At 43.5% G+C, this 8,462-nt stretch overlaps 1 long non-coding RNA gene across 1 annotated transcript; it reads right to left on the reverse strand.

Moving 5' to 3' along the window:
- Positions 1 to 3,442: 3,442 nt before the first annotated feature.
- On the reverse strand, positions 3,443 to 7,286 carry LOC103893100 (uncharacterized). The gene is made up of 4 exons (XR_657235.4): positions 4,878 to 7,286; positions 4,450 to 4,617; positions 3,649 to 3,859; positions 3,443 to 3,562 (listed from the first exon to the last, which is right to left on the reverse strand). It is a non-coding gene; the product is annotated as an uncharacterized LOC103893100 (long non-coding RNA).
- Between the last annotated feature and the right edge of the window lie 1,176 nt (positions 7,287 to 8,462).

The following is an 8,462-nucleotide window of genomic DNA, read 5'->3' on the forward strand; positions in this document are numbered from 1 at the left end:
AATAACATTTTTGCTCTAGCTTACTTAATTGTAAGCGTACAGTATGTAATACATGTAACATTAAAAATATGTATTAAGTGACTGTTCATGTTATTGGAAGGAGTCCAGTCAGCAGTAGGTACTAGTAGCTAAGTTTTAGGGAAGTCAAAATTATATGTAGAGTTTCAAACGCACGATGGGTGGGTGGAGAAGAGTGGGCATCCCTAACCCCCAGGGTATTCAAGAGACAACAGCACAACAAATGAGTTTGAAGTGCTCAATTGGCTTTATTTGCAATTCTAGAACCAGGCAACACTTTATTCCAAAACACAGAATGAGTAATCCGGTGAGCCCCGCAGAATTTGCTTTATTGACAGAGAAGGCTGAAGAAAGTAGAAACAAAGAACAAAGGGAGGATTCGTTACTTTTAGACAGAACAATAGAAAAATAACTGATTCGTTAAAATCAGGTTACTCCAGGCTTCCTTTTTTGTGTGAGGATTAAAGCAGAGGGAACTTCATTATCATGCGAATTGAGGATTGAAACAGACCTGTTTGGGAAAGTGGCTGTTATCTCTCTCCCGATTTCTGAGAAGGTCAGATAACAACTGAGTTTAGTTTTGGTGATGGGGAACTGAAACAGATCCAACACTTCCTTAGACAGTGCTTTCGGATAAACATAGATACTAACTCTTCTGCTCTTAAAGCTTATTTATTTTTTGTTTTGTTTTGTTTTTTAAATTTTATCTTACTTTATGTTCCAGGATACATGTGCAGAACGTATGAGTTTGTTACATGATTAAATGTGTACCATGGTGGTTTGCAGCACCTATCAACCTGTCATCTAGGTATTAAACCCCACGTGCATTAGATATTTGTCCTGATGCTCTCCCTCCCCTCTCCCCGGCAACAGGCCCTGGTGTGTGTTGTTCCTCTCCCTGTGTCCATATTTTCTCATTGTTCAACTCCCTCTTATAGGTGAGAACATGCGGTGTTTGGTTTTCTGTTCCTGTGTTAGTTTGCTGAGAGTGGTGATTTCCAGCTTCATCCATGTCCCTGCAAAGGACATGTTCTCATTCCTTTTTATGGCTGCATAGTATTCCATGGTGTATATGTACCACATTTTCTTTATCCAGTCTATCATTGATGGGCATTTGGGTTGGTTCCATGTCTTTGCTATTGTGAATAGCGCTGCAATGAACATACGTGTGCATGTATCTTTGTAAAATAATGATTTATATTCCTTTGGGTTTATACCCAGTCATGGGATTTCTGGGTCAAATGGTATTTCTGGTCATTTGTTTTATCTGAATTCCTTCCTCAGGAAAATACTCCCAGAACCCTCAAAAAGTATGAAAGAACTGAAACTCACCAGATCACCATGTCCAGACAAGGAGATGCCAGACCCCTCACTCATCATGATTGCCTCCTCACCATTCCGCAGTTCCTATTTTCCAACACTTGTTACATTTCTTCCCTGCTGTATAAGCCCCTAATTTTAGACAGCCAGGGAGAGGAATTTGAGACTGACCTCCCATCTCCATGGCTGCAACACCCGATTAAAGCCTTCTCCCTTGGCAATAATTGTCTTCTCTGTAATTGGCTTTCTATGTGGTGAGAAGCAGGGCCTAGACAGAACCCCTGGTGTTTCGGTAACAGCATGTTAGCATGAGGAACTCCATTTTGATTTTTAGTCGGGTCTGTTGAAGCCTAGTGCAGAAGCTTAGTCAAAAACAATAGCCTCCTGTAACTTTTATTTAACACATCTATAAAATGCAACTCTGTGAATTCTTAAATCGAAACAAAAAAAGTCTGAAAACCATCAAGGACATAGAAAATGTTTACAATATGTTAAGGGGGAGGAAAAAAAAGGACAAGATATAAAAACTATACGTATAGTTGAATCCCAATTTTGAAAAAATAATAAGACATCTAAATGCCCACAGGCCTGTAAAGAAATGCATAAAAAATTTAACAAGGTTTATCTCTGGATAGCGGGATTACAGGCAGTTTTTATTTTCTGCTTGAAACTTCCCTGTATTTCTGAATGTTCAAAAATAAATTTGTATTACTCCTATATTCAAAAAGCAATGTTTTGCTTTTGTTCTTTACAGGCTCTGAACCCCCACAGCTCTTGCTGTCAGAATGACTTACTGCAAACTGCACACGACCCCCAGCTCTGCAAGAACTCGTTCTGGCTTCTGCTCCTGACTCAGCCTCCTGAAGCCCAGGAATCAAGGCTTCTCCTCCCTTGCTCCTCACCCAAGGTCTATGGGCTTAGCTCTTCTTGTTCTTTAGATTTAAGGGGTATATGTGCAGATTTGTTACACGGGTATATTGTGTGATGCTGAGGATTGGGGTACAAGTGATTCTGTCACCAAGGTAGTGAGCATAGCACTGAATAGGTAGTTTTTCAGCCTTTACTCCTTCCCTCCCCTCTAGTAATCCCCAGTTGTCTGCTTTCCATCTTTGTGTCCATGAGTACCTAATGTTCAGCTCCCACTTATGAGTGAGAACATGTGACATTTGCTTTTCTGTTTCTGTGTTAATTTACCTAGAATAATGGCCTCCACCTGCATCCACGTTGCTGCAAAGGACAGGATTTCATTCTTTTTTGTGACTGTGTAGTATTTCATGGTGTAAATGTGCCACATTTTCTTCATCCAATCCACTGTGGATGAGCACCTGGGCTGGTTCCATGTCACTGCTATTGTGAATAGCACTGCAGTGAACATACATGAGCAGGTTCCTCTTTTTAGTTCAGTTCCTTATTTTTGATGTTTGCCTTCAATTGCCCACACTGTGGCCACTTAGCTCATAACAACAAGCCCCAGACAAGGTGTCTTGTTTCTGAGGAATTAGAGGGCAGGAATAGGGAAAGGAAGAAAGAGGAAGTAAGAGGTGTAAGAAAGTCTCCTTGGTCATGATAGAAAGCTGTAGACTCAGCTTGGGCATGCATTTCATTCACAGGGATTTCTTTTTAGCGGGTTATATATCCAGCTTTATTTTTTATTATAATCTTTTTTATTTGTATGAATGGATGGGGTGCGAGTACAATCATGTTACATGCATAGATTGTGCAGTGGTGAAGTCAGGGCTTTAGAGGATCCATCATCTAAATAACATGCATAGTACCCAATGAGTAATTTCTCATCATCCACCTCCCGTCCACCCCACCCCCTTCTGAGTCTCCATCGTCTACCATTCCATACTCTGCATCCACGTGTACACATTATTTAGCTCCCACATATCAGTGAGAACACGCAATATTTGTTTTTCTGTTTCTGGCTTGTTTCACTTAAGGTAATGATCTCCAGTTCCATCCATATTGCTGCAAAAGACATGATTTTGTTTTTTCATGGCTTAATAGTATTCCATTGTGTATATGTACCATATTTTTTATACCCATTTGTTGATGAACACTTAGGTTAAACAGTACTACAATAAACATACAAGTGCAGGTATTTTTTTTGTATAATGATTTCTTTTTACAGAAATTTCTTGATAATTAGTTGTCATAAAAGTGAGGGATGGGGTGGTACTGTGGCCTGCAGTTCCATCTGTGAGCCTCTGCCTTGGGTGGCCTGAAAAAGATGACGATTTTCAGGCCAGGCACGGTGGCTCACAACTGTAATCCCAGCACTTTGGGAGGCCAAGGCAGGTGGATCACCTGAGGTCGGGAGTTAAAGACCAGCCTGGCCAATATGGTGAAACCTCATCTCTACTAAAAATACAAACATTAGCCAGGTGTGGTGGCAGGCACCTGTAAACCCAGCTACTCGGGAGGTCAAGGCGGGAGAGTCACTTGAACCCAGGAGGTGGAGGTTCCAATGAGCTGAGATCATGCCACTGCACTCCAACCTAGGAGACAGAGTGAGACTCTGTCAAAAAAAATAATAATAATAAAATAAGAAGGAGGAGGAGGAGGAAAAGGAAGAGGAGGAGGAAGAGGAGGAGAAGAAAAAGAAGACAGGGATTTTCTTCTTTCCATTGGGATCTCAGTTCTCAGGTGGCCTGATGATCACATCACCAAACCAAACGTAATTCCAGCAATGGACAGAGATACAGAATTCTGTTCTGATACTACAGTAAAATGAGCTATGCTGGACTTAGGGTCATTGTCTCATACAATACTTTCCCAACAGGCCGGCAAGGGAACAGTGGCTTTTTCCTGGTTTTACTTTGCACACTGCCTTGGATCCTACCCCTGAGTATCTATGAATGTGCCATTTTGTTTGGTCCTGAAGTGTGTACTTTCCCCATCCTGTCAGTTTCCTGGGAAGACTGTCAGTGGCCCTGATGCCCTGCCCCTCCCTCACAGTTTTCCTGCCATTCTCCCACCCTGGCCAGCAGTGGGAGCATGCCCCAAGCAGCAGGGGGTCCTCCCACCATCATAGCTATTGCCCGCCTGAGATGACAGATGCCATTGCGGAAGGGACAGCAGAGCTTCCATCTAACCGCTCCCACTGACCTCACCATCCGTGATGCAGACGTACTTGTCACATCATAAACACTTGGCACCCACTGGCTCTTCCCCAAATGGCTATCACGATTGCAGTTTCAGCCACCACCAGCTCTCCGATGGGCACAGGCTCCACCTATGGCTGGTTTGGAATGGCAAATCCATCACTCTCTTTGCCTGTAAAATGCCAAGGAGACTGATCTAAGCAGGGGGTTCCCATCCATGGCCTGCTCTAGGCCTGAAGGAACACAGATGGCATTTGCAGGAAGATGACATTTCACCATTCCCACCTGAGCAAAGTCTGCCCATCAAACAACCAAAGGATAGCCAGTCCCCTGCACAGTGTAAAGTGACTTGCAGTGATTCTCTTCCCCAAGGCCAGCCCCAGCTCTCAGACCTCCAGTCCCAACAAGTCCTTTTTTGCAGAGGAGGCTCACCCTGGAACATGGCTCTCCCAAGGGGAGACGGGAACGGATGTTGACTTCATCCCAGCAGCTTCTGACATGATGCTACTGTCTTTCAACTTTCTCCACCTACAGGGTCAGGCTGTTGACTGGCCTCGACTGCAGTTAGCCTGACACGGCTAACAGCCTCAAAACAAATTAAACGAGGCAGGGATGCCGTGCAGTGATCATTCCATTATGTCCCCTCTGCTTCCACACGTGACTCACACTATCACTTTTAGAAGGTGAAACATCTTATTGAATCAACACCTAATCTGCACACAGTGTCACGGAGGACGGGCGAGGGGACAGCGAGAGCATTTTCTCTGATCCTTTTCTTTCCTGAAGACTTCGCTGGAGACAGGCTGGGTGGGGGCGAGGATGAATTGTGAGGAACCCTGACCTTGTTTCAGGTAAGCTTCTGATTTACTGTTCATTGTGCTTTCTAACGAATAATTTTTATATAATAATGCCACCAGTAAGCACCAAACCCTTCTTCTTGGGAATGCAATTAAGGGAAAAATTAGCAATAAATTGTTTTCAGTACTTAACCCAGCTCCAAATTTATGGCTGCTGAAATTTATTGTTTCAGGGGCCTGAAAAATGGTGATTAATTTTATCCTATTTCCTGCCATTCACCCTCAAAACTGAAATGTAAGTAAGGAGCTGTTCTCGGGCTTGGGTTTTCCTGCCTGTTACAAACCTCAAAACTACAGCTCTCCAGACAGCTACCTCTGAAGGCTCCTGAGGCTTAGAAACAGAGAGGTAAACACCCCTTTATCTGCACGTGTCTCCACCGCTGCAATTGCTGGAAGCTCCACGAGTGCCCTCGGTGCACAGATGTGCTTTACAACAGAGTGACTATAAATGAGAAAACACTAAGTTAGGCTCTGACGGCCAATGCTGGATGTATCCGTTTGCCCTATAAATAAGCACTGATCACCTCCATTTTATTGAACTCATTTTCCAGGCAAGCAAAGACCACAAGATTCTTCTGCACATTTTCTCTTTACATCCTCTAGTACTGCTGCTACTGTCAGCTCCGACAGATTTATAGCCCATTCATTCATGGGAACAAAAACCCTGCCAGGGCTGGTCATGGGACACGCAATAGCAGTTAGTTCAAAAGATAACAGCTGCAATACCTCACCTCTCCATTCAGCACTACAGAGCCAGCACTACTTCGGAGGTAATAAATGCTTCTTGTTGGTGTGCTTTGAGTCATAATCCTGGAATAACTGTGGTCGGCCTCACCCCGGGCCCCGCCCCTAGGGAAACCGCTTTCTGCCACTCCCCAACACCCACCCCACACCTTCACTCCAGCCTCTTTCTGCCAGAAAAGAGGGGAGTGGGGGGTTGAAGGCAGCCCACTGCATAACCAAAAAGTAGACCCCATCTCCTTTTTCCAGTCCACCCAACACAAGCTGGGTTGCTGAACCTTTGCAACTCAAGCAATTAGGCAACGCTGAGAAGCCAAGCTTCCTCGTGGTAAGTAGCAATGTGGGTATATACATTCTCCTTGCAAACTGATCAGAAACAGAGCTGGGGCATGAGCCCTGTCCCGACAAGAGGAGGCAGCTGGTCTGACTAGTCCATCACCATCCTCAGAGCCTGGACACACACAAGAAGCATGTATTAAAAGAATCCATGGATTTTTTGTAAAAAGTAGCGAATGACCTGGGGAGGAATAGAGGATCTGTTCCACCCCGCTCACTCAGAGCAGGAAAAGGTTTAATGCAAGAAGCAATATAGTGGTGAAGCGTTCTGCCTCATTTTGAAGTCGGCCTTTCCCACCCACAAGCCTCAGTTTACTCCTCTGTAAAATGGGGCTGTTAACTGTACAGATTCTACCAACAAATCAGGGATTTGTTGCTAGAATTAAACATAAAAAGTAAATAACTTTAAAAATTTATCACAACGCTAAGTAGTATGTGTTATCAAATAAATTAATTAGTTTAGTTGGAGAAATCAGATATGCACACAAGAAACTTCAAGAAAGATCACTAGAAGACAAGGTCATTGACGATCAAATTTTAAGGAAATGCCTTCCATTTTTGAAACCCTCCAACAAGACACAGACGCCTGTCCCCACCTCTACCTCCACCAGTGCTCTGTGGCCTATATTTTGCAGAGATGTGTAATTGTCGCTGTTAGTCTGATGTCCCGACAATTAAACTGCAAAGAGAAAAAGGCCAGTCATGCAGAAATCCAAGAGCCTTGCCTCTGGGATCCGCCCACCCTAGCTACGGGTCCAGGTGGGAGATGGGGCATGGAGATATGGCTGGCCCAGGTCAGGCAGTTGAAATGAAGTTGAGAGCCTCCAGGCTGCAGAAGGCACCAGAGAGAGAAGCCAAAGTCAAACTCCCCATGAAGACGCACAGTTCAGTGGGGAAAGAGAAGGCTGTGAAACGCATAGAAAATGACACTGGGCATCAGTTGCTATCAGTACTTTCCTCCCTAATCAATCAGCTTTTATTGTGACGCCTCTAGCTCCGCTCATAAGGCCTCAGCTCATAAGGCCGGAAAGCCGCTTCGGCAGCAGTTTAAAATGTTTCCAGTTTAATAATCCCTGCTAATTGAAAGCAGCTCAGAAAAGGGGGGAAGATGGGGGTTGGAAGCAAACCAGCACCGTTTATGGCAACAGTGCTGTTCCTAGGGGAAACAAAATAACCTTTGATGCTGCAGGGGGAACCTGCCTCCCCGTCCCCAAACAAACTAATTCCCACAACTGTCTTCTTTGGCACCAGAGCTGTTTCTTCTTACGTTTTAATTGTAGAATGTTATAGCAGCCGAATTGCTGTGAAACCTGTTTCTAATCTGTGGAAAGTTAACCACCCCCTGCTGCAAAAACTGGATTATTTTTTCTTCAACAGAGAATTACATTCATTTTTATAATTGTTCTTGCCTTTCAAATCACCTAATATGACAAATGCTGGACAACCTTACAGTTCATCTGCTAAAGAGTGTCTTTATGAGTTGAGGCTTCAATGCTTTAATGGAGAAATTGCCTGATTTAAGTAAATCATGTCACTTTCACCCTTGCAATCGTATTTGTTTCAGACTTCTGCTGACCTAACCTGCAGAGCAAAAACAAAAACACATTTACATTTCTAGGCTGAGATATTTGGTTCAAACGATGTACAAATAGGTCATGATGAAAAGTAATTTTAGTACATGGCAAAGGTACCATTTAAGTATACTTTTGACAGTTTTTACACATACATAATTATTCCAGTATTGTAATTTAAATGGATAAAAGACAGATCTTTGCACAAAAGCCTCCATCCTGGTTTCTTGGAATTCCCTGGTGGAGCTACAGTTGGAGACATGGATATAGAAGAAGGATGTTACGTGTCTGATGTACCACGAATCAGCTGGGCTCAACCTTCACCCCTTGGATCCATGCAAACCTACCCTAGAAGGTGGATCCAGACACTTAGATCTTTTTTTTTTTTTTTTGGTATTTTCTTTTTATTTTTGTGAATACACAGCAGGTGTATATGTTTATGGGGTATGTGAGATAATTTGGTACAGGCACATAATGCGTAATAATCACGTAATGGAAAACCCATCCCCTCA

This window comes from Pongo abelii, chromosome 20 (assembly GCF_028885655.2).
Source record: "Pongo abelii isolate AG06213 chromosome 20, NHGRI_mPonAbe1-v2.0_pri, whole genome shotgun sequence".
NCBI lineage: Eukaryota > Metazoa > Chordata > Mammalia > Primates > Hominidae > Pongo > Pongo abelii.